The sequence below is a fragment of the Dreissena polymorpha genome, chromosome 15, assembly GCF_020536995.1.
Source record: "Dreissena polymorpha isolate Duluth1 chromosome 15, UMN_Dpol_1.0, whole genome shotgun sequence".
NCBI classification, from domain to species: Eukaryota; Metazoa; Mollusca; class Bivalvia; order Myida; family Dreissenidae; genus Dreissena; species Dreissena polymorpha.
The window spans coordinates 17,968,921-17,995,349 of NC_068369.1; the positions used below are offsets into that span (position 1 = coordinate 17,968,921).

The 26,429-nt window shown below is 32.6% G+C and overlaps 1 protein-coding gene across 3 annotated transcripts in view; it reads left to right on the top strand.

Annotated features, from left to right (window-relative positions):
- LOC127860476 (muscarinic acetylcholine receptor M2-like) overlaps positions 1-26,429 on the top strand; it is a 163,328-nt gene that overhangs the window by 108,117 nt on the left and 28,782 nt on the right. Inside the window, exon 1 of one of the 3 annotated variants that reach the window (XM_052398561.1) lies at positions 25,682-26,182. The exons of the other annotated variants lie outside the window; for them this stretch is intronic. The gene's annotated coding sequence lies outside the window, so the exon portion shown is untranslated. Of the gene's footprint in view, positions 1-25,681; positions 26,183-26,429 lie in introns of those variants that run through there. 3 annotated transcript variants of the gene reach the window in all.

Here is a 26,429-nt window from a genome sequence, read left to right on the forward strand (position 1 = left end):
CCAACACTTTTGTCAATGTCTCAGTTGGTTACAATCATGCCTTTGTTTGGAAGATATTTATACTCCAAAGTGATTGGCCTTTTATACAAACGTTTATCAACTTAAAAGCTACCCTATGTGTAATGGATAGTAATTCACATCACCGGGAGGTCATGGGTTCGATCCCCACTGTGGAAGCGTTCTTTTGATCTCACCCAAAGACACCACTTACTGGTTCAAGGCCCAGGAAACGGACTCAAGAGCGTTTCAATTAGCCTGTGGTTTTTGATGCAATCGATCTAAAATAGATATGTTTTAACCAATGGCAAACATTTCGATGCTTACCTTTTATATTATAATTTTAGATCTTTTACTTCTAATCAAATATGTAAAAACAATGGCAAAACTTTCGATGCTTACCTTTTCTTATATTTTTTCAGATCATTTACATCTAATCAAATATGTTTAAACCAATGGCAAAACTTTCGATGCTTACCTTTTATTATATTATTTCAGATCATTTACTTCTAATCAAAGATCTGACGCCCGTTTCAAAGAGATTTTCGATGGTATCGAGCTAAAATAAATATGTTTAGACCATTGGCAAAAATTTCAATGATAACCTTTTATTATATTATTTCAGACCATATACTTCAAATCAAATACGTTTTAACCAATGGCATAAATGTCGATGTTTACCTTTTAATATATTATTACAGATCATTTACTTCAAATCAAAGATCTGGCGCCCGGTTTAGATATCTCATATACTTTATATTTTCCGTTTTTTTGTAAACACACGATACGTTTTAGACGTCGTTTAGTTTATGCGTAATGATGTTGCCGATATTACTAGTCTCTATAACGCTCAGTGTTAGTGTTCATGTGTCGTATGAATAGATATCTATTTTAATTATTGTATCTATATCTATTGATATTTCGGCAATTGCCAATAGGAACACTGATTTTTAATTGGTTAACTTTATTTTATGAAAAATTGTACGAAATTGTCGTTGATTTTGAGTAGTTATGTTACTTTAAGACGACGTTATTACTTCGTTTGATGATTTGCGCTCGAATGTATAAAATTAATAATCAAGAAAAACATTTTTGTTTATATAATTTTATGTGTAATCGTCTTATATTTAGAAACATGGACTTAAATAACTTTCCGGAACAGGGTACGTGATGCCTGGAAATGACGTATTTAAATAGTCTAAATTGGAACTTTAGTCATGTGTGTAAGTTATCGTCCTATATTAGCTTGTTCAGTATGCTTTTCTCGCTTAGGCAGCTGAAGTTTTGTTTTGAAAAAACAATGATAAGCATATATGATATTTTTTCTCGCAAGGCTTAAGTCCGGTTTTCCAAAAGCTGGATGCAACCTACAACCTAACTTTAACAATAAATTACAATATCCTGTCCCCATGTCAAATCAAGGTATGGGACGTAGCAATATTTTATGTCAAGCATTTACGAACATTTCCTTTCAGTTCTACGGTTATTGACTTAACGCTCGAGACATAACTGCTAAGAACAAAGCATTCTTTATCCTTCTGGAAATTAAATGTTCAATGTCAAATACTATGGCGCAATTCCTCAATAGATATATGGTTATTGTTTGGGATCCATTGTAAACAAGACAATGATCATTCCCACCAATCTTTACTTCTAGTAGCGGCACAGTTTTGTTTGTTTGTGGTATTTTACGTATCTATGGTTCAAAACAAAACTGTGCACACATATATATATATATATATATATATATATATATATATATATATATATATATATATATATATATATATATATATATATATATATATATATATATATAGGGGTATCGGATACGTATTGAAATCGTAAATTCTTACATAATTATATATTACGTTGATTGCTTCATCATAGATTTGGCAACCACACAACCCTTCCATGTCCTATTTTGTACCATGAGATCACAAAGTCCATTAAAAATAAGAGATCAATTTTAAATTCGTACAAGCAAATAATAGAACAAACGAACATGATGAAAGCCTTTAAAAGAATCGCATGCGTAATGTGTACTTTAATGCATTTGCCGTTGCACAGCTTGCAACAAAGCGTATACAATTTTAAGAATAATTATGCAATGTGAAAAACAATGACACTACTGACGAATTATTGCTGTAAATATCAAACATGGAAATAATTAGAATGACATGAAATGTTTGCACTATATCGCCGGCAGCACATTTGATTAAACATCAACGACAGGGCTTTGTACGTAAATTAACATCTTGTACTGTGTCTTCTGGTCATAAAGTTGGACGTATTTGTCGAAATAACTTAAGGGAATACATGATGAGTTCTAAAAAGTAGAAACTTCATGATAAATGTCTTACCATACAATCATACTATTTATAATAATACATCTTCATTTAAATGTTTGTGTAATTTACAGTTATATGTGTTTTCAAAAGGTTTTATAAATGTATGTATATGACTATAAGCTATACTAGAACTATTTGATAAGGGGTACTTCATTAAAAGGTACTTAATAACCATTTCCTCCCTACAGCTTGCTGGTAATGATCGTTACTTCTCTTGTGGATAGAAATTTTCCATTAATATGTCAAACTGCATGTTGACTGACAAGGCTAATTAAATTGATATTATTTGTATCGCTTGTTATCGTATTATTGCATATAGTAGTCTTGTTAATGTATTATCTTGTTGTACTAAAATTCGCTTTGTTAATATTATAAATGATAATCATTATATGCATTTGCCTAATAAACGTTATCAGTATACAAAATTTGATCTAATAACGTTACTGCATATCAATAAAGCTTCATCTATTTTATGGGTTGCATTCACTGACATTTGTATTTATCTCATCATAATCGAACCTATAGTTATCATATTCACGGATTGCATGCATTATTAACCTTCACTACACGCATCATTTGCAATCCCCTTTGATAGTTCCGAGACAGGCAGACGCGGCCAAATGTCTCCCTCAATTTACTTTTTTTACTCGTATCAAAGTATATAACGACTACATATTCGTGGCCGTTGTTTTGAAAAGTACTTATTTCAAAATGAATTAAACGTCTTTTATAAACGGATAGAGTTTCAATATGCGATTATCGTTTTAACCGATGTGATGTTTTTCCCCTAAAGATTAATGTTAGTAGTATGTAGGTAATTAATGCATCCACAACAGCGATGCAAACTGCAAACTTTATAGCATAACACGACGTTCATAAAACAAGGATCATTATGTCATGAATTTATAACAATCTTGTGAACTTATCATTACTAAAATTAGATTTTTTGTTTCACTTATTTAATAATTACAATTGTATTTGTATATGGTAAATATTATTCAATGGATACGACGCCTTGAATATTTTTAAGAGTCGTTGAACTCGTTTACCTATTATGAATCATGTTGAACCTCGGCAATGTGTACATTCAATTAAATCCGAAAAAAATCAATTTCTTCATTATTTATGTAGTTTGTGGAAAAATAAAAAGTAAGACATAGAGGAAATAGCAATAGTGTGTGAGTTAAGTATTTTTTTCAATGTGTTTTCATTTGTTTTATTTTCAGACCTAAGACATCAAGCTTTGATGTAAGTAACCATTGTGAATGAAATAATTATGGAAACTAATTTGCAATGTCATACCATGTTCAACAACTAAAACACAATTTTAAATGTAAACTGAATGCAGATTAATTTATTCATATGATAATATATTCATGATTACGTATATATATATTTTCTCTTCCGGTTAGTTTGTCTATCTGTCTGTAAAGCAACTTACATCCAGTTATTTGACAGCAGCTCATTGACGTGTTTATGTTTTCATATTATGTTCTGCAAACAGCCGTGCAAATCAAATCAAACTCGCGCAACACGTTTAAATCAGAATTACAGAATTGATTTGACCGATACATATTTAATGAGTGATTGCACGCTAGCAGGTTTACTTTAGTTGACGTTAACGCTAAGACAAAATATTATGAACTCTAAAATGCTTGGATTAAACAAATTCAGCAAAATTCAGCACGCTTTAATAAATTGTGCAAGTAAGAACGATCACCAGATGACGTTAATTCCGATCGCGAGTCTTATTTTATTTGGAAATACCTCGTTATCATGTCACTGATTTGTACAAAGTTGACATTAAATGTTGGCACTGGAGACATTATTAAGCAACCCGATTGACAGACACAGTACTGTGTCAAATCTAATCAAAATGTGTGATAGAAACATGACGATTTTGATCAGGTATCGGTTTAGATATCATCAAATATTCATATCAAAACTTGACACGAATCATTAAAATGCGCCCCGTATCAGTCGTATGGTTGAAAAATATTCAAATGGGGGTATTTAACATGTAAAATTAAACAATTAACGTTATTGGTATTTTGTTGGTGTTTTTCGGCTGTGTGTGAGAAAATACAGCAATAATCGTAGGGACAGGGACTATTTTAGTGTAAATAAAAGGTAGTTATTTTCCAAAAAAAAACACCATTATTTACATAAGACAGTGTATTTATTAAATGTCTTCACTCGTGTCGGTATTATCTTTCTTATGTTTAGATGAAATACTTCCACACGCAAACTATTATTAAAGTTGTTACATTCCGACCGTTCTTCTGTGTTGAGTCTTTTTTAGTCATTTACCATATATAATTACAACAATTTTCAGTTAGACAAATTGGCTTCTGTCATATGCATAATTGGTAGCCTGTATACATGAAAACTCTTAAACAGGATGTTGGTTGAAAGCTTTTCTTTGGTTTTAATTATAAGAATGGCAAAATAATACAGATCGAGACTGCACCTAAAAACGTAGAATGATGTGTTTGGTTAATTTACTATTAATTTCAACCCATTCTAACTTGCAAACGGTAGCAGGAACAGTTTAAAACAGATGTCGGAACATAGAATACACAATTATATACAAATATTAGGGTTTGGTGTACCAAGTGTAAGGTTATATCACGGAACGCTTTTAAAATTTATCCCGGAGTCGTTACAACATATAACAGATTAAGCGCCAAAATAGCCAATTAAATGTTCCCAGCATAATCGAAAAACCACCTGCACAAACACAGTGTTGTTACGCGCTAAGTATTTGATAAATATACCAATGAGTTTACCAGAACATAATAAAGGCATGATTGCCAGATACCTTGCTAGTCTTAGGTAATCTCAACAGCTTATAAAATGTGTGTATTTGGCGTTTCTATGATTTCAAGCATGTCAAGAAAACTTTATACGATACGGCCCAACATTAAAACTAGGTAACTCGGTCGCCAACTGTAATTGTATTCCGCCTTCAATAGGTATTAAAAGAAACTACATTACGAATTGTTCTTGTTTGTGCCATTCTGTTTCGCGCTTAGGTTTTGAACTCTTTCCGCCGAAATAAATAAACGTTGTCATAACGGCTTTAATCTTAAAAGAAGGGCATGTACTCACATTGATAATTTGTATTAATATTGATAATACATTAAGGATTTCACTGATTTTTAATTCTTTCAATATTGTATATAAACTTTGAAAAAAATGAATCTACAATACCAGTGTTGGTGTTATTTAATATCTTGTTAACACATGTATTATTTGCCCTTTCAAAACTTTATGTATCCAATTACAATTCAGAAAAGAGCTTTTCTGACTTTGATAAAAACAAGAGGAAATGTCAAAATTGTTTATAGTTCTTTCGAGAACTTTATACTAACGAAAGGAGAGGATATTCAAAGGACACGTCTCTAATGGGCCGTACAAGCTATACAAAAGGTACTCAGATAATACATTTTGCTAGTGAATATTACCAGAGTATAACTACAATCTACAATCGAACTACGATCTAAGTAGGATTCAGTGAAAATTGAATGACATTGACCTTCTACTTATAATTATATAAATATAAAGAAGTAAAACACTAGCTGCTGGAATAGTATTGAATTATTATTATAAACAATTATTAGGTCCTTTATTTAAGGCAAGTGACCGATTGCCCAAACAGTACACAACAGCACAATACAAAACAACGTAAACACAAATAAGATCAAAGCTAGGGTCACCGCCTTGGAACTGTCAATGCAAAGCATTGGGGGTTTAAACCGGTTTTGGAGCGCTAAACCTCACACTTGGCCCAGCAATATTCAAAATACATTTAAGTGTAAATAAAATTTAACCTCATAGCATTGTAACTCAAATTAAACAATAATAAAAAAGGAATTAAAACGCATTCAATTTTATTACCATTTAATAACTCAATGGTATTGAAGATACCAGAACAACAGAGTTACAACTTTTTGAGGAACGATGGAATGAAACTATGAACAAGTGTAAACTACATTCCTTCTTTATAGAAAAAGATTTAAAGATCATCATCGCACACATACAGTAAGAAGCAGCAATAATGGGTGTAAACACTAAAATTCAACGCATATTACCTAAAATATTTCATAAAATAAAGGTAACCCATCGGGAGCATGACGTATTTCCCATGACCTTCCCGAAACCAATCTCGCGTTTGTGCGTAAATGTTCGGATATCGTCGTAAGAAATTCACATTGCATATATTGTCACACAAAATGTTGTAACCAGTGATATAAATAATTGGTTTCTAATTACAATTTACATTCACATACCATACCCTGTTTCCCATGTTATATAACCATTACGAATATTTTTATCTTACACCTGTGTAATATACATTTTAAGCGTTTTCATTGGCTAAGTTTTCGTTTAATTGACCAATCGCATTTTGTTATTTTGCTGAAATGACGTTCAACGTTAAATTACGTCACGAAATGTAAATAACATTCGGAATTTATCCTAACATTATGTTTGCGTAAATATTGATTTAATTTCATCATTTAAAAGCATATGATAAAAAAAAGATCTGACACTCGTTATCATATCATACCATATTTTATTAAACTCGTCCAGGAAATTCGTTAGTAAGCTCGCGAAAGGCGCGTATGATATGACAACTCGTGCCAGATCCTATATATGTTTGTATTAACTAACAAATGGCCTCAAATGTTCGTTTTTTTTTGGAGACAAAATCATTTTGTACTTATAAATCACTAATCTTGATGTTGTCGTTACCCGTTGATACAATTATGATAGTACACTTTCAATATCACCTGTTGATGCAGTAATGAATCTTCGCAACGTTCTATGCCAATCTTACTATGCAAAAATGCCGCATGCGTTTTTTCGATAATTTTACGGATCAGTAAGATTAAAAAAAGGTCTTTTATAAATGCCTTTATAACTATTACTAAAAGTAGCACTTGTGATAGTTCTTGCAGAGAAGTAATTGTGGTGATCCGTTTAGTAACAGTAGTAGTAGCATTAGAAACTTGAGTCGCATAAGTAGTAATTGTAGAAGTAGAAGTAGTAGAAGAAGCAGTAGTTGTTTTTTATGTGTTGTAGTAACAGTAGAAGTAGTAGTAGTAGACTTAGGAGTAATGGTAGTAATGTGTAGTAGTATTGGTTGTTGTGGTGGTAGTAGTAATATACTAGAAGTAGGAGTAGTCGTAAATGTGTTGGGTTTGCATCGACATTGGGTTCTGTGAATATACGACTGTTTGTATTTTGAGCTAATGGTCACTGACTAGTTTATTCAACGACAAACGCCAAACAGTTTAACTACGCAATTTATTATCTTAAAGGTTTGGAATAATAATGTCAAGGCTGGGATCAATTGTATTATACAGGTTCCCCCGAGAACGGCGGGAAATTTAAATACATAATGTCTATCCCCCGTGACAGCGGGAAGTGTGTTCGTTGAAACGATGCCTATACATCACTTCTATTCGTTATCCTAAAATGGTGTTTTCAAGGCCAGAGTAAAAACCAGAGATAAAACTTCACTGAATGTAACATAACTCTTGAAAACTGTACCCGAAAACAACCAATATTAACAAAAGTTTACTGATAAAAGTCTAGCAAATTCTCTAACACTGGAACAGTCAATTACGCAGGAACCTGTCGTCGGGGGCCGAACTTAGTAGACCATTGGACAGACTGACGATGTGTCGTACGCTGTTAAGTCCCAGCCATGACGATGTGGGTTTCTTAAGGAGCTCGTAATTCTCGACAACACTGGAATATAACAAAACTCTGGCAAGCATCGTGATACAATAAAAAATTAAGTGGTTGGGTGGTAAATGTAAACTTGTAAACCATAGCGGACCTACCCTGTCATGCGACGAGCTAGTGAAAGACCGACACTTTGCACGGGCAGTGGTTTTATACTTAGTGAACGAGTCTATGTGTTAGAGTAGACTGGGTAGGATGGGTAATAAAATTGGGGTTTGGGTTTCGGCGATTCCTTTAGGAAATTAGCGTTTGCGTTGAATAAGACAGTTTGTTCTTGAGCGAATAAACATTATTAACAGCATTTACATGAAGATTCTGCACACAAAAAGTCATCATCAAATGATTTTTCATTTGTATGACTAGTTCGCTTGTTAATATATCTTTATGTGTCTGCGAACGCTACGCTATTTCAACGTGATTGCAACGACATACACATGACTCAGTCCGTTGAGTGTCATCAGCGCCTGTTTAATAATATCATCACTGTCTTCATTAGGAAACAGTCTTTTAATATTCAGATATAAATATTAGTCATTAGACAAGTCTCAAGATACTTAGACTTTTGTGACAATATTCGTCGTTACATGTTTATGTTAAAGAAATAAGCACAGCCGAAAGAGTTGATCTTTTTACGAGATATCAGCGGTTCATCATATGTACGATAGTTAACCATAGTGACAGATAAATATCGCGTTGGTAACATTCAAAGTAATCCGTTGTTTTATTTACTTACTCGTCAGGGTAAGTGGATACCAGGAACTACCGACCCCATATATATGATCTTAATATCTAAATATCTTAATATATTCAACATGGAAATGCAAAAAAGTAACATTTTAGGTAAATAAACTTTATTAGTGACATTGTTAGCTTCACCTTAATTTTGAAATTAAATCTATTGATGGAATCGCGGTTTCATGTCATAAAGTTTGCTGTTTAATCAACTGCATTCATGGTTGTTTGGTTCTATTGAAACACGTCGGAAGTAATTAATGGTGTGTCTCAAAACTGTACTAGTATTACGATCCTGTTGATAAGGCTCAAAGCATACACAAAACCTGTAAGAGTATGTTACATTAAAGAATTGATTTCTTAATTGAGACGGTGAGAAAGGGTAATAACCTAAAATAATATACATGCGAAGGTAATTAGTATCTGGTAAATGTCTCCAAACACATGTGTGAATACCCTAGGGTGCAGCCTTTGGGATACATAGCATTTAAATACTGACATAAGGATGGATGATGTTAAAGTACTGTTACTATAAATGTAAGGAGTGTGCTTGTTTTGGAGTTAAAATAAAATTACTAAGACGTTAACACGTTATCAAAGGTATAAATATGACATTTTATGAAAACAAAATGTGTTGTTTTTGGCGTTTGATTTCAGAATTAAAAACATAAAGGCTGAAAAATAAACGTCTATATATATTTATATATTTGAAACCAAAGTAGTAGTATAGATATTTTCGTGTTTTACTACGATATTCACTCGCGGAAGAGAGGATATAATATACAATTTGATATTAACATGACGCAAATGAATTTACCATGTCTAAAAAGCTTCCATGAATCTAACACACGTTTACGTCACGAATGTCTTTCTGTATTGATTTTGCACTACTTACAGACATACCCCTACAAGTAAAAAAATGTATTTGATCTGAGACGGTATTTCGTGTTTTTTGTTGATTATATATTTTGCGGATAATATCCAGCTGCAGGTCCATTTGCAGAAGATTGTTTCCTTAGGGAATGGTCATTCGTATTGAAATTGTATGTTCTTATCTTTGGAATAATCTATTTTTTCCGAGCCTTTCTAAACAAAGTAGCATTCTTAATAAGTTACTTTTCACCTAACAGTCTATAATGAGGTGCCCATTTAGAGTACATGGCTTTTTTCGGAACCAAATGTACTGATTGTACGCTACTGTTCATAATAAACATTAATATGGAAACTTAAAGAGGCATCATATATTATATATATATATATATATATTGTATATATATATATATATATATATATATATATATATATATATATATATATATATATATATATATATATATATATATATATATATATATATATATATATATATCTGTTCGCGTATTTATTGAATTTCACTATGTTTCGGCAGATGAGAATGACAGTCGGTACGTGGAAGAAACTTACATTAACGTTTGTAATTTCATTCAATGGTAAATGAAACATCTTTCTAGCCGTATATAAGTCAACTCTGTTAAATACTTTTTCTCGAATTACTGTTTCCATTATTTGGGATCTGTAAAGTCGTCTACATATCATTCACAAAAAACGTCGCCTAGAAGCAAATCCAATATACAATATCTTCTTTCGCATAAACGTCTCTTTTCAGTGAGCAGTAAACACATTAATCCGTTTTCAGAGATGAACTAAGTATTATTATTGTCCCCTACCGGTGAAACCGGAGGGGACTTATGGTTTGCGCTCTGCGTTTCAGTCAGTCTGTCTGTCTGTCACATTTGTCTGGATCCTGCGATAACTTAAAAAGTTCTTCATATGTTTTCACGAAATTTGCAACATGGATGGATGGCAATATGGACATTATGCACGTCATTTCATTTTGTTCCTACGTCAAAAAGTGTGGTTGCTATGGCAACCAAAAAAAATAATCTGAAAATGATGGAATTTCTGACAATGGTGTAGCCGGTAGGGGACCATATTGCTTGACAATAGCCTTGTTTTAACTAGTATATAAAAAATGCATATGCCTTCAATGGCGTACATTGCTTATACCATAAAAAGAAAAACTACTAATCTACTCAAAATATCTATATATCTAAATGTACGACATGCATATTATTGTTCATGTAACCATGCAATTCAACCTGCATGTGAATGTGCGAAATATGATTATACATAGTATGTTTCATCATTATTGTTTATTATATGTGTACCAAAAAAAACCCAATCATCTTCAAATCATAAGCATACTAATGTGATGCAACTTTAAAAACTTGTGCTGTAACGATACACGTTTTAAAATATACAGAAATTACAGCGAATTTTGATTTTTACATTAAATATTTCATTATGATTGTAATATTATATGTGTGCCAAAATATCATCTTCAAATAATCAGCAAAACTAATGTGATATAACCATTACAATTGCGCTGTAATGATACACGATTTAAAATAAACAGTTACGTTATAAACTTAACGATTTTTTATTCAAGTAGCGGCATGTCTATGACATTTAATCTGATCTATGTTATAATGACATTAAATCAGATCGGCTATGTTATAATTGTCTCCCCAGCGGTGCAAGATCATAATTATCTTTATATGGGTTTACAAAACTCACCGTTACCAATAAGTCCTTTTTTATTAGACAGAACAAATAAAGTGTAAGTGCTTTATCCACAACAACAATAAGTGGGAAATCTAATAGAAAAGGAAAGAGCACTTGTGTGACCTTTGAGTGTGTTTATCCATTTATGCCTAGTGGACTCTCCCATCCTTCTAAATTGGATCAATATATTTCCAAAAAATTAGGGATACCTAGTATATGTATTTCTATATTTAGAATATTTCTTACAGAAATTCCTTTAAGCAAACAGCGCAGACCCTGATGAGACGCCGATTAATGCGGCGTCTCATCTGGGTCTCCGCTGTTTGCGAAGGTCTTTTTTTCTAGACGCTAGACATAAATGGGTTAATCTACAGTTAGACGTGTACGTTTTGCATGATGACATGTCCATTGAAACTATGACACCACGTTGATGTAAATCAGTTAAAGAAGTTTGAAACATGTTATGCGATACGGTATTGTTAAAAATACTTTTTCTCCAAAAGTGTGCAGCTATTATTGAATTCAGATAACGCGATACATCAGGCTGTTTTTTTTTTATCTACATGCATTATTAACATTGCATTAGCGCGAGTCATTGCCATTAGATATTGAAAGTGTTACCCGCTTAATTTGTATGTACCTTGTAGTTTTATATGATAATGCGATATTAAAAACCAAATATGTGACATTGCCTTCGGTTCAATTTTAAAACAAAAGTTGTTTCTTTCTTCCGAATCGTTCGAACTTGAGAAACGATTTGTTTTGTTTTTTGTTTTGACTTCCTTCAGGATGACGGGCTGTTTCGGCGTTTCGGCTTTAGCATGGTCTCATGTTAACAAAAAGTAAAATTGCACAATGTTGCTTAAAACTTTAACGAGTATTCAATATTGTTCTTCCAGCGCACCACAACACGACATTGCACACATAGATTTCAATATTCGTATTAAAGTTCTTCTTTAAAAAATCTTGAATAAAAAAGAAAGAAACACACACCACAAATAAGTCATTTGCCGATAGACGATTTGTTGAATACCCTATGCATGCACTGTACCAAGTACTGGTTCTAGGCCCAGGAAACGGACTCGAGAGCGTTTATATAAGCCTAAGGCTTTCGAGCTAAAATAAATAGGTTTAAACTAAACATGCATTTATGCGAGATTTAAATACCAATACATGCAATTTGTATATACTTCACATATCCGCCAGCGCCAGACTTAATTTATTGGGGTGAAATTCCAGGCAACATTAAAGAAAATTAATACTGTATAATTTATGCGGTTTTTCAAATTTATTTACATCATTGACAATCATCATTTCACTAATAAGACCGGTACCACGTGGTCAGTTGTAGAGTTCTTGACTAACATTTCGATTTTTGACCCTTCTATATTATTATTGTGGTTGTATGTAATTTGTCTACGGTTATTCTCATTTTAGTTTATATTTAAGTACGACAGTTGTCCTTTTAAAGTCGTTGCACTGCGTAGTTGTATAACAGCTTACAACATGTTAGTCGGTTAATTGACAGTAGTGGTGAGCTTACAACCAAACCGTTGAAAACGGAACAAAACACTACAAAAACATAATATTTGAAATAAAAAGTACACGTGCAAGTAGGAAAAGAAAAACGGGTTATCTATCAAGGCTTTAAACAAAAGCTAAACATGCGTTAACGTTGAAATTAGTCCCTTTAGACTACACTTGTATTAAACGTATGATATTTAATTACAATTTTGCACGGTATTATGTTCGTTTGGTGTATTCATTGAAGGTAAAATACGCTTCAGATGCAAACATTGCGTTTATGAGAAAACACATAATATTTAAGGGGGATGAGGGTTTAAATTTATATTTGTTATCATGATTAGATCATTTTTTAATCTTTTATTAAACATGACACACGTATTGAAACAAAAATTATATATCTTATTATTTGTCAGAATAATAAATACTCGTGTTGAAAATAAAAGTATTGTTATATTATTGCGCGAAGAAAATATGTTTTGTTCAGGTGGATAATATTATGAACGATATCTTTTGGTTAACCTCGTTCTGCATATTGCCTTCATTCCTTCTGTACAGTAAGAAACAATATCCGAACTAATAATCGAAATAATTTCGTAAGTGCACATATCTCATTCTTTTAATTCGACGAGTCTCTATTAGGCGTCGTTCTATATTTGTGCTTTAATGTCAAGTATGTCAGTGATACTTATGTGATAGAATTAATTTACGGAACTATGTGCTTACCCAATTCCTAACAGAAATGACATTCATGAAATATATAGGAGCCGATGTCCTGAGCCTCTCGCAAAATGGTGATGATACGTGGTTGATTCTGGAGATAACGTGAGGAAATAACATTACGTTTCCCATAAGACGCTAAGTGCCGATGTCGAGATAAAACACAACAACATGTTCTTCCGGGCTAATAGAGATATTAGCGTTGTCATTTTCGGAGTAAAATGAGTTACCGCATACGTATGCAACACACTGGTTCCTAAGTTGTTGTTTTTTTCACATTTTCATTACTTTTATTTCCAAATGTTATGAGTTTTGTGGCTAAATATCGTGTGCAATGTTTGGGTGAGTTTATTGCTTTGTTGTTGTTTTTTTCATTAATGTTATGATAACATTAGATAAGTAAGGTATACCCGACTTCTTCCGCAATGTATCGACACGCAATGATATGCAGTGAGCTTTTGTTTAATAAACGGTCAGTCAAAAAAAAAATACCATCTTGTGATATACAATGTTAACAGGATCTATTCATAGCATGGTACTTAATGAAATACTTAGTACATTCAAACACAAACGTGCATGTAACCTACACATGTAATGATTACACGCTCTTTATTTCTCTTTACAAAAGTGTGTATTGCACGTTTGCAATCGAACATAACTCAGTTGTTTTGCGAAGTAAGTAATCTTAAGTCGAAAACCTTTTGCCTAAGAATGTTAAGAACGTATAATGCCAAAGCTCCCAAGTAAATCATCTTATCGGTAATAAGGTGCCTGACCTATATAATTAAAGGCATTCAAACAACTCGAACATGGCATTACAAAACAATAAAGTGTTTCTGCCTCAATACACAGTAATTTTCCTGCTGCGCGCTTAAATGCTAACTATGTAGATATCAGTATCGATTCTCAACATGGTTTTGACAAAATACTAATGTGAATATAAAAATATAGTGTTAAAGCAATTTTGTTCGGGAAAACTAAAGATTACATACATAAATACATAACATGTCCTGTTTACATTTAGACTACTAATGGCACACAGTTGCAACTGTCACAGAAATCATCTCAGTTGGAGGATACATTTGGCGCCAGTCATCGTACGAAAAGCTATGTTCCAACGGTACCAACGGTGATTCAATTTTTGTTAAATAAATGTGGTGTAATTTAATATTTGAAAACGTCGAAAAAATCAACACTGCCCTATGACATTACACTGTGTTGTGCACTTCTAAAGACTATGTTTGAGCAAATAAATGTTTTTAGTTTATCTTAGCAGAGGTACATCGTTTAAACCAACATCGTTCAATGTAAAGGCATCGTCTAAATATTTATTTTTGGCCTAGTTGTATTTGTTTGAGTTTGATTGTCGTAAATATTTCCCATTGAGTTTTTCAATGCATTGAGAAATATATCGAGTGAATGTTTCTATCCGTATATTAAGACATACAAATATCTTAATTTTATCTCATACTTTTTTGTATGACGTTCTTATGTTACTCAAAGAAGAAACATTTAAACATACAAAATATATGTAGAGTTAAACAGAACATTAATAAATATGCGATAACATTTTCGCTTCGAAACAAAACCATAAACATGTCAGTGGCTAATTTTAGTCATGAAATGTACAATCTGTTTTGCTATGTATGGTGTGTGTTTTGTTAAATCTACAATATGAACATTTTCACAATATGTGAACAGAATTCACAAATTTCAAGCTCAAAACATAATAACAAAGTCATGTTATTTACAAAAAGCAAAAGTGTTTGTCACAACATTCAAGAGAAAAGGTGAAACAATAAATATATCAATATAAAGTGACGGAATATTTTGACCTTATCAAAATGTATTTTAAGCACATAGTATACATGGATAATTATTATTAAAGAAATCAATACGTGATATGTTTACTTTGATTTTTGTGCCTACATTACGACAGTTATAAATGCTTTCGAGAAGTAATAAAATGTATCGTTTGGAGAGGAAAGTGCGAGCATTTTTCGCTCGCGAATTCAAACACTCTGTGGATATCTATGTCTGAATTTTTCCGTCATGTTTTGATAAGTGATATGTTAATAATTTAAGAAAAAGCTTGAACTAGACTTGCGCTATTGTAAAATAATATTGTAAGACATTTGAACTATTCCCTATTTGATAGGTATCCGTAAAGATCACCCAATAAATCATACATACATTTCTTGAAGCTGAATATGTTCATGTTATAATCCTCTAATAAACGTCCTTAAAATATTTCATTTTGTTAGTGTATTTATGTAACCCCAAACGGGTAACAATCGTGCTCATAACACTGCGAATATTTGGTAAAAATCAATATAAGAAATTTGTTCTCATATCCATCTCCCCATCCAATATACGTCATTAGTATAGAGGTAAAGATATAAACTATTTTGCACCCAAATGCCCCGGGTAAGATTGACTTAAGAGCCAAAATATTATAGCAATGTTTTAAGCTGTTATTTTTAGTTTAGACTATTTCATACAGCAAAGGATTGTTAATGTTGTTTTATTTAAAAAGTTCGAACATTGTCATATTTCCCGAATCCATAGTTTCTCTGGTCTTTTAAATGATAGAAAACGTTCTTATAAATCCAAGTTGTTGGTAAGTTATTCCTTCCTGATGTGTGTAGGTATAATGTCCCATTTGCTCTCATCAATGCATATATGTGATATTTATGATTAAATATGCACCACACAAATATTGCTGAATCAATATTGAAGTTCATAGCATTACATTTTGTAATTTGAAACCAAGAATTGTGTAAAAAAAAAATTGAAGGTTTTTAACTCAAAATTCTTATTAATTCGGTAACTTTCCTTAAGCTTTGATTTTAATTGTTCAATACCATGGCAATATAAAGTATGCGAACAATTAACAGAACATCTACATGTCGGAGCATATAGCTTAAACCTTAAAATAAACACCAAACCCTGTTCCCGGTTAAGCAATCAATTGAGATTTGGGTGTTGTAAATATTTCATATACACCATATACAATCGTTTGCACTCCTTTTGTGAAAGAATACGTCTGCAGATATTGACTTTACGCGAGATATACAGTGTATAGTTCTCCAAAACTGACCAAGTGTAAGGCTCGGAACTGTGCAGACAGATTTCATAGATCTACATATAAGCTGTTTTTCGTTGACCGTTTGTTTATTGTGATGTCGACCATATTATTCATTTTTAGTTTTTTGTTTGTTGTGGGCTTGTTTTATGTGTCGAATGAAACAAAAATCACTTGCCATATTCAAAGCATAGCTATCATCACAATAACTCTACTTGTGTTTCTTTTTGTTGCTGTTATTACTGATGGCAAAATGGATATATTTAAATTAAAAATGTACGTGGATTTAAAGCAACATCTTCCAAGCGTTTCCTGGCTATAACATTCGTTATATAATGCTCTGCAATCAGGTAATGCCTTATCAACTCTTGGAGCGCACGTATATTAAGATTGACTTTTCAATGTGACAATATTATCTCAATTATGAATGAGAAAGTTTAAGTTGTATGATGCATATATAATGTTGGCTATGAGCTTGTATAAGCTTTACTGCTTAATAAATGTTGTTGTTGTTGTTGTTGTTGTTGTTGTAAATATATTGTTAATTCAAACATAAAACTCATTTCAAATTTAATCATGTGTGAAACACAAGAAATGTTCATTCACCACTTTCTATTCAACGTGCATCAAAAGCCTCCAAAACAGAGAAATATATTGATACGTTACGAAATTCAAATAGGCTAAATCCATGGCGATTTGGTTCATTAGCATCAATTTATTCCCATATAAATGCCTTGGACCTGCGTATTGTCATGTCCATTACTTCGTTAGATGGCGATAAATGAAAACTGTCAAGAACGTCAGGCAATTTATCATCGTGTGTTCCGAGTGGCGTGATTTGTAAGGGATTTTGATCTTCAGCAAGTATATTAATATTTGGTAACATGGTCACAATATGATATACACAATTCGTTATGAATTTTAAAGTCTCTATAACGCTCAAAATCAACGAAAAATTCGTAAAGTATTTCGTAAAATAAAGTTTACACCTACACAATCAGTGTTCCTTATAGCAATAGCAACTATCTCAACGCTAGGTGTGGTATGATTACATAGATTTTTGTAGATACAAAATGCTCGTTTTTATTTATTTGTGACCACAATAAATTCCATGTTGATTTCCTGAGAATATATGTATATATACGACACATGAACACTAACATTGTATCATGTTAAAACCATAATAAAAACGAGCATTTTGTATCCACAAACATCTATTTTACCAAAACCACATATGGCGTTGAAATTTCGACAATGGCCATAAGGAACAATGATTTTTAATTGTTTAGCTTTATTAACGACATATTGTACGAAATTTTCGTCGATTTTGAGTAGTAATGTTACTTTAATATTTGGTAATATGGTCACAATATGATATACACAATTTGTTATGTATTTAAATCGTCGTCCATCCATCCAATATCTGCTTGGTATAAAATAGTTCCAGGCCCATGCGTTATTTTTTTTTGTTATTATTTGTATTTGTGTTTGGTTTCCTAAACAAATGCAAAACCATGTTAAACTTAATATTTTTGACAACCATACCATGTTTTGACATGCTTTTGTCTTTTTCGTATATTCATGCCAACTTATTAAATGAGTGTTATAAAATGTCCTTCTCAGTTTTATATTTTTCACTTCCACTTAAACAGGCTTAAAATAGACCAACTGACTGATCGCTTTGATCGTTCAATTAGGCCATGAATCGCATTAGCGAAGACTGGGAATACAGTTTGGAGTCTAATTTCCTGTTGCATTGTCTTGATTAATTGCGAAAGCTTTTAATTACACAGTTTAGTTCACGGCAGCTTTTGTTCAGCTTTTGAAATGCGATTGCTACAATGCATGCTGTTTTGCAAACTTAATTCTATATTATGTTGTATTCATGTTGCCATACATCCTATACATCATTTTATAAAAATCGACCAGTAGAATAGGCTACTATGGTGAAAACCCGTTTATAAAGGTTTCAATAAGGCATACATTGAATGTTCTCTACGTTCAAATAATTGCACTCATGTTAGATTTTTTTATCAATTTCGTCAATATGAGCTTACAATGTGTCTCACGTGTGTTTAATTACAAATGTTTCGAGGTAAATGATTATTTACGCGTGCATGTAAGTGACTAATTTTCGGTTCGACGCGTCATTCCACCAGCAGTAACCCCACATGCTTTGTATTGACCGTCTTCATTTATATATATATATATAGATATATATATATATATATATATATATATATATATATATATATATATATATATATATATATATATATATATATATATATATATATATATATGTTTTATTCCGTGTTGTATGTAGCTGTAGCACCCTGTATTGCTTATACCATACTTTTGTAAGTTAACCACATGGAAATAACATAACTTTCATCATAACCACATATATATTGGAACTGTACTCTACATGCAACAAACGCAAACAAAATGGTTTAGACGCCGCATCATATGTGTTCTTTTTGCGAGGCACTGTTGACCTGTCTTTCCGCAAAAGAAGCATACCATACAAAATTATGGTATCTCGCACTTCATTAAACATAAATCAAATGTAAGTAAAACACAAAAATTATCATCAACATACGGTAATTTAAAATACATCGCACTTGATGTTATGTTATGTTGTTAAAGAAGGTTTGATGTTTAGTGATTTGATTAATTTCCTAATGGAGTAAACGGCCTTATGTAGTGGTGAGCACATGGTTTGCAGAAAGCATGCATCTGCCAACGCTATTTCGAATTGATAATTACATTTCTTTGTCCATTCCAATTAAGATGTCCATGTTTTTAGCATGAATTTGTGTTGTTTTTTATGTTTTATTATGCATTGTTCTGTATTCTAAAGGCAATGGGTAGTGGGTCTGAAAACGTTCGGATGGTGATGTGTTCTTTCAGCTGGAGATATTTCTGGTGTTTCAATAATCGTTAGTTTCTGTGAACACTATTTGATTGTATTTGCATGTCAGATATTTTAATCCATTTATCTTCCAAATCAGTATGACTGATAAATTTAATGCATGTACTTTTGTTTGTTCTATTGTTCCTATAGTCTTCATTAAAACGAAGATGAAAACTACTTATTTACTACATGACATATGCTTAACCAATTTAATCGAGCATCGTTAAATATTTATACTTTCATGCGCTTCGAGAAAAGTCCGTGTTTTAATTTATAGGAGATTGTATGCCAAAATTTTTTTTTCGTAAAACACAACCACTAATTGGATGAGTGTGAGTGCATATATTTACTTCAACGCTGGAAAAAATAAATAACTAGATCAGACACAAAATGTTTCTCAGGGGAAAAGAAAAGTCATTTGGAAGCATTTCCAAAGCACAAGGAACTCCTTCAGCACGCTTCACGTGTAAGGGTGCAGCCAACGTTTGGAGATAACTAAAACGAATAAAATGTTTTTAAAAAGAACATGTTATATTTATATCAAACAGCGCAGATTGTAGTTTGAAACGACAACAACAACTTCCGCATCTGGTAGTGTTTAAAGGGGCCTTTTCACAGATTTTGGCATTTTTTTAACTTATTCATTAAATGCTTTATATTGATAAATGTAAACATTGGATCATATAAGCTCCAGTAAAAAATCAAGAAAACAATTAAAAAAAGGAAAAGAACATTGACCGGAGCAGGTTTCGAACCAGTGACCCCTGGAGTCCTGCCAGAGTCCTGAAGTAAAAACGCTTTAGCCTACTGAGCTATTCCGCCGAGTACACATTCTAGACGTATTTTATTCCTTATATAAGCAATCTTCGTAGTTTCACAAAATTTAACGACAAAAACAGAACTCTCCAAATTATTCAATCGTTTCGCGTTGCAACGCTTTATAATTTTTAGGTTTTAAAATCGTCAAAATATGCATATAATGGCTATATTAGAGCATGGTCAATGTTCAGTATTACTGTTTCCTCACAAATATCATAACTAAAACGAAAACTTACGAATCTGAAACAACTTTTTTCAATTTTGTCAATTTACCAAAGCGTGAAAAGAACTCTTTAATCCTTAGCTTATTCAAAAAGCGTGGTTAAAATTTATTGTTTTTTTGCAAACAAAGAAAACTTGCGTATACGTGCGCTAAAAAGTATATCTTCAAGAGAATATTACTAGGATAATGACACTCCATGAATAACTATCAGTCAAGAGATTCTAGTTATCATCCACAAGGAATTCATTTATGGCCAGTAGCTAGACCAATTGCCATTGCAAAAAAGGACAAAGAAATTATTTATACAACGAGACATTTAAAATGAATTAATTAAAGCGCTTTAGTTGCCTTGGACCAGTCGTTTTAACGCGAAGAATTGCGCGCCGAACCCAGTGCAGAGCAGCCCAAAAGAAAAAACAAAGCACACTCATATAAAAAAACATAAAAATCTCAGCGTTGCCATTCTGTGGATAATTGACAGATTCGCATACCACGATATCAAATTTGTATCAAATTTCCTATTTATGTAAAATAAGGAAACACAAACATGCTTACTTTAATTTGTGTAGTTGGTAGTTATATCATCAAAATTGTTTGAGCAAATTGTGCCAGTGCTTTATGTAACTGTTAGAATTTTTTAACCATTTGTAAGCCCATATGACGTTCAACGTGATGGCAAGTATATAAAAACTGGTACTTCAACTGTTATAGTTTGAACGATATTAACACACGATTATAAATGGAAATAAAACACAAGCTTTAGCACCCTTGGAAACCCGATACATGTAACTAAACTCTGGAATACACACACACACACACGTTTGTCGCAGTTGCTGTCATCTAATTTCTTAGGAATAACCGATTCAGAGAATGCGAGTTTCATTGTTTTAATTGAACCAAATAAATAACAGCCATGCAAAATAAGGTTTTGAAATTACATTAACTGAAGATTCTTTAGCATAATCCGTTTCATCTCAAACAAGCGTATGGAAATTGGGATCACAAATTGTTTCAATGTCCTGAAACTGGCCCATGGTTGGTATTTTCGATTTTTATATCGTATCTGTTAACTTTATTATGATGATGCACGCTATAGAAGTACGCAAGTCAAACATGTGCAAAAGCAACAACAGTTACTCAAAATAAATGACATTCACTTTCACTGTTCTGGTTCGGAGTTTAGTAAGGAGTTCTCTTGGGAGCATTCTATTTGATTATTTTTTCCAACGTGGCGAACAGTTTCATGCAGTAGTGTGAAAATGGTATGGTGAATGCATGTTATCGCCATTACGAAATAAAAAAAAAGATTAATAATATTTTGATTATATTTGCGTGCACTCAGTTGCGATTGGTTTTTATGATCACTTTATTTCGGTAATTTTCAAACAAACCGTAATACCATTTACATTTACCGTAAATGCACTACAAAATATCGGAGCATTTACACTTAGCATGTTTGTATCTGATATTTTGCTAAATCCGGAGATGATTAATTGGTGAATGTAAATAGTATTTATCACATGTTATACCCTGTTTCTCACGTAATATAACTATTACATATATTTTTATCTTACACATGTGTAATATTCTTTTAAGCGTTTTCGTTGGCTTAGTTTTCGTTTATTGACCAATCGCATTTTGCTATTTCGCTGAAATGACGTTACAACGTCAAATGACGTCACGAAATGTAAACAACGTTCGGGATTTATCATTATGTTTGCTTAAATATTTATTTAATTTGCTCATTTTGAAGCATGTGATAAAAAAAGATCTGACACTCGTTGTCATGTCATACCATATTTTATTAAACTCGACCAGGAAATTCGTTATTAAGCTCGCCAAAGGCTTGCTTACAAACAAAGTTCTTGAACTTGTTCAATAAAATATGGTATATGATATTACAATCTGTACCATATCCTATATGTATGCATGTTTAGTTCGCTTGTGGTATAAAAAGGTGTTCGTTGACTACACATATTTGTCATTTACGCATAAAACAGCACATCTCAACCTGTGCTTTAAGACACACTCTTTATAAATTTGAATGGGTTGTGTTACTTTCAAACTTGCGATATAAAAAGCTATACCATAATTTTGAAAACTGAGTTCCATCTGAGATTATACAACAGCGAACAACTTTGGTGCCTTCAGCGCTTTTATAGAAAGTGCAATCATGTAACTTGTTTTTGTTACTACCGATCGATCATTACCTTATTTTATTCATATGCTGAACCATCAAATGTAAGGCATTCTTAAATCAAATAATGTTTGCCTGGTAATCGCCATTACGGTTGAATCACAACATCACAGAAATTCAATTTAAATCCTTTATCTTAATTGAGCAGCTAGTCTTTTGCATAATTGTAAATTAAGTATTAACAGCACAGACCAATTTAGAGCCACAGCACACACAGTGCTCCAACATTTACAAACACAATATACATTGACATGTTTGTCCTTACACAACCATATACTTGCATATGTTCGTACATTTCAACAACCTGATGAAGCAATAGCTGTAACTATTGTATGCTGGATTTTGCAAATGATAATACACTTATTTGACATTTTTAACATCGCGCCACAGACATCGAATGTAGTTAAAAGTAATGCGAGACCATTTTGGTAACCATATACAATCGAATTGTGGTTAAAAGTTGAACGAGGCCCTTTTGTTAACCATATACAATCGAATTGTAGTTAAAAGTTGTACGAGACCATTTTGGTAACCATATACAAATTATAAGGCATTCATTTACAAGGCGTGACTTCAAAGATTTCTAAATTTTTGGCAATTTGAATAATTGAATTTACGTTTTGCCATAATCGAAATTCTAGACTTATCATGCGCGTTCAGACTCTTCGTTGAAACAGAATATCGCACTGAATATTACAAAGAGTCCTGAGGTTATAGATTGAAACCGGAATTCGACAGAACAAGCTGATATAGTTGTTATTTATGTTGCCTATCTTCATGCATTTATAGTCTAGAATTGGATTCATACTTTGTTAAACCCAAGCTGTAAAATATAACTTTATAAACTTGTCAACCAATGTTACTGTTTACACACACTTACAACCATTTTATCTTATAATTAGCTCATAACTTTAATGCTAAAGTTTATTGGAGCCATGTAAACACAAATGGGCCGTGCTCTGTGAAAAAGGGGTTTGATGCAAGTACGTAAAAAGTCGTCCCGATTTAGCCGTGTGCTGTCCGCTTTTCCACCTTTGTGGTATTTTTTGTTTACGGAAAGTCTCTTCCTAGCAAAAATCCAGTTTAGGCAGAAAGTGTCGTCCCTGATTAGGCTGAGCGGACTGCACAGGCTAATCTGGGACGACACTGTACACACATGCATTTAACCCCCTTTTCACAGAGCACGGCTCAATTATATCATGTATCTCCGAAATCAACTCCTTTAGAAGAAGTAGTACTTCATTAGAATCAACCTCCGGGGACTTCACGTCTTTCACAGTTTGTCATTTGATAACATTTATTGTCGACGTTTTATGGTGCAAAGCCTTCTCAAAATAAACGTAACAAGCCCTGGTCTAATCCTTAATACGCCGATATCAAATGTGTTTAACCAACCTGATAAAAACATTTATAATTTATGATATACCATGATATGTTCACAATCGATCGTTAAGCGTCCTCATGGCATTTTTATAGTACGTATCTCGATAGGATAGTCTTTAGATTTGTTTATTTTTTAGAAATGTTTTGTTCTGTTCTGAAACCGATGTGACAGAAATATAGCCTAAGCAATCCATATGATATGTTACCTTTAAAAATTGCCTCTGATTAAAAACAAGCGAAAAATTATAATACGGTCCACATTTGAATTATAAAAGTAAAGAAAACATCAACATTCAAAATTGTTATCTTAAACTAGCCTGTTTTAATACTATGTTTCTTTGTCATCTACAGTTCATTAACTTGTATCGCCTTTCTTTGGGTCGAGAACTCGTTTTTTTTATAAAACGGGCCTGACCGTGTTATAATAAGCATATCACGTGCAAAACAATCAGCTTTTATACTTTGTTTTTGGATATTATATAGAATCCTGGACCTCGTCTTTTAAGGTATAAACAATGGGGCAAAAACATCAACATATATATTCAGTATCTTCTTCTACTACCTTTGTTTGGTGTGTATTTAATAATGAAGCGAGTATGGCATGTTACTTTGACCTTAACGGGACCTTTTCACATATTTTGGCAAATCTTGAAGTTTGTCATTTCATGCTTTATATTGATATATGCAAACATTGTATCTAAAAAGCTGCAGTAAAAATCAAGAATAAAATAAAAGAAACAAAAAAATGTAACCCTCATCTGAGCTCGAACCTCTTACCCCTGGAGTAAATGTCTAACGCTAACACCACTCGGCCATCCGTGCTTATACAATATGATGTATTTTATACTTTACATTAGGTATCCTCGTAGTGTCACACAATATGACAACAACAGAACTGTTCAAATTATTCATTAGTTTCGCATTGCAACGCTTTATAATTTTCAGGTTTTTAAATCGTCAAAATATGCATTTAATGGATATTTTGTAGCACGGTAAATGTTCAGCATTGCTATTTCCTCAGTCATATCATATCTACAACGAAACTTTGCAAATCTGAAACATTTTTTTAATTTATTCAATTTACCAAAACGTGAAACGGTCCCTTTAAGCTTCACTACGAGACGGATATGCAACCAGCTATCGATTTCTGACGAAACAAGTTGTTTTGAACTCGACAACGACTACATAAAGCATGTGCCGTTATAACAGTGGTCTCTTGAGATGTTAGATGACTGTTTACTTTTGTCAGAACGTAAACACTTGTAAAATAAAAAATTGCGTTTTGCATAAAAAGAGGTAGTTTTATATCGAGTTTGCACAAATAGAGGAAGTTTAATATCGAAAGTATGTTTATTACTTACAGTGGGATAGGTAACGAGTTTTAAACATGAAATTTGACTCTTCGTATAAATGCTAAAAACACATATATAGCCATGAGGCACGACGTTAACGTTGCAATGTTCAAGACAAGTATGTGTCTGATTGAACCGTCGAGGGTAACAAATATTCGATATTTGCCGCGCTGTATTGATGGCCAATATCCCTGTGCTCGCTGTCAGTTGCCTCTCGGAGCGCTTGCAGCATCATCAGGACTATACATCATCTAGTTTTTTTTTGCCTACAGACTCTCATTTTATGGTGAATGCTGATTACAGTTAGTGTATTGGTGGTACTGGTTTAATTAATTATTCACACCAAAAAAGGAAATAAACCGAAATATCAATTGGCTTCGCGTTCGAATGGGGCACGGATTGCGAAGTATTGCCGATAGTGTATTAACAGAGTCTGCTTAGTGGTCTGCGAACATTACTCGTAAGCAAAACAACTTTGATGACACAAAATGAGGAAAATAGGATATCTGAGCACCCATCAATAGGTAATAGTATATTTTGGTGTATTTATGTATAAATAAGCAATACCCGTTCGTTGGAACGCTTTTAACAGAATATGGGAAACAGGCTGCGTAAATAAATATTTTTTTCCAAAAAAATTCAATTCTGTTAGATGATGTATTAAATTGTCGATTTGATTGCAAAGCCCCGGTTACTGTGTGTGCTTAAAATCGGTGTGCTGTGTTGACAACCCAAACTGTGAATTTTCGTGTTTATAAATATAGTCTGTTG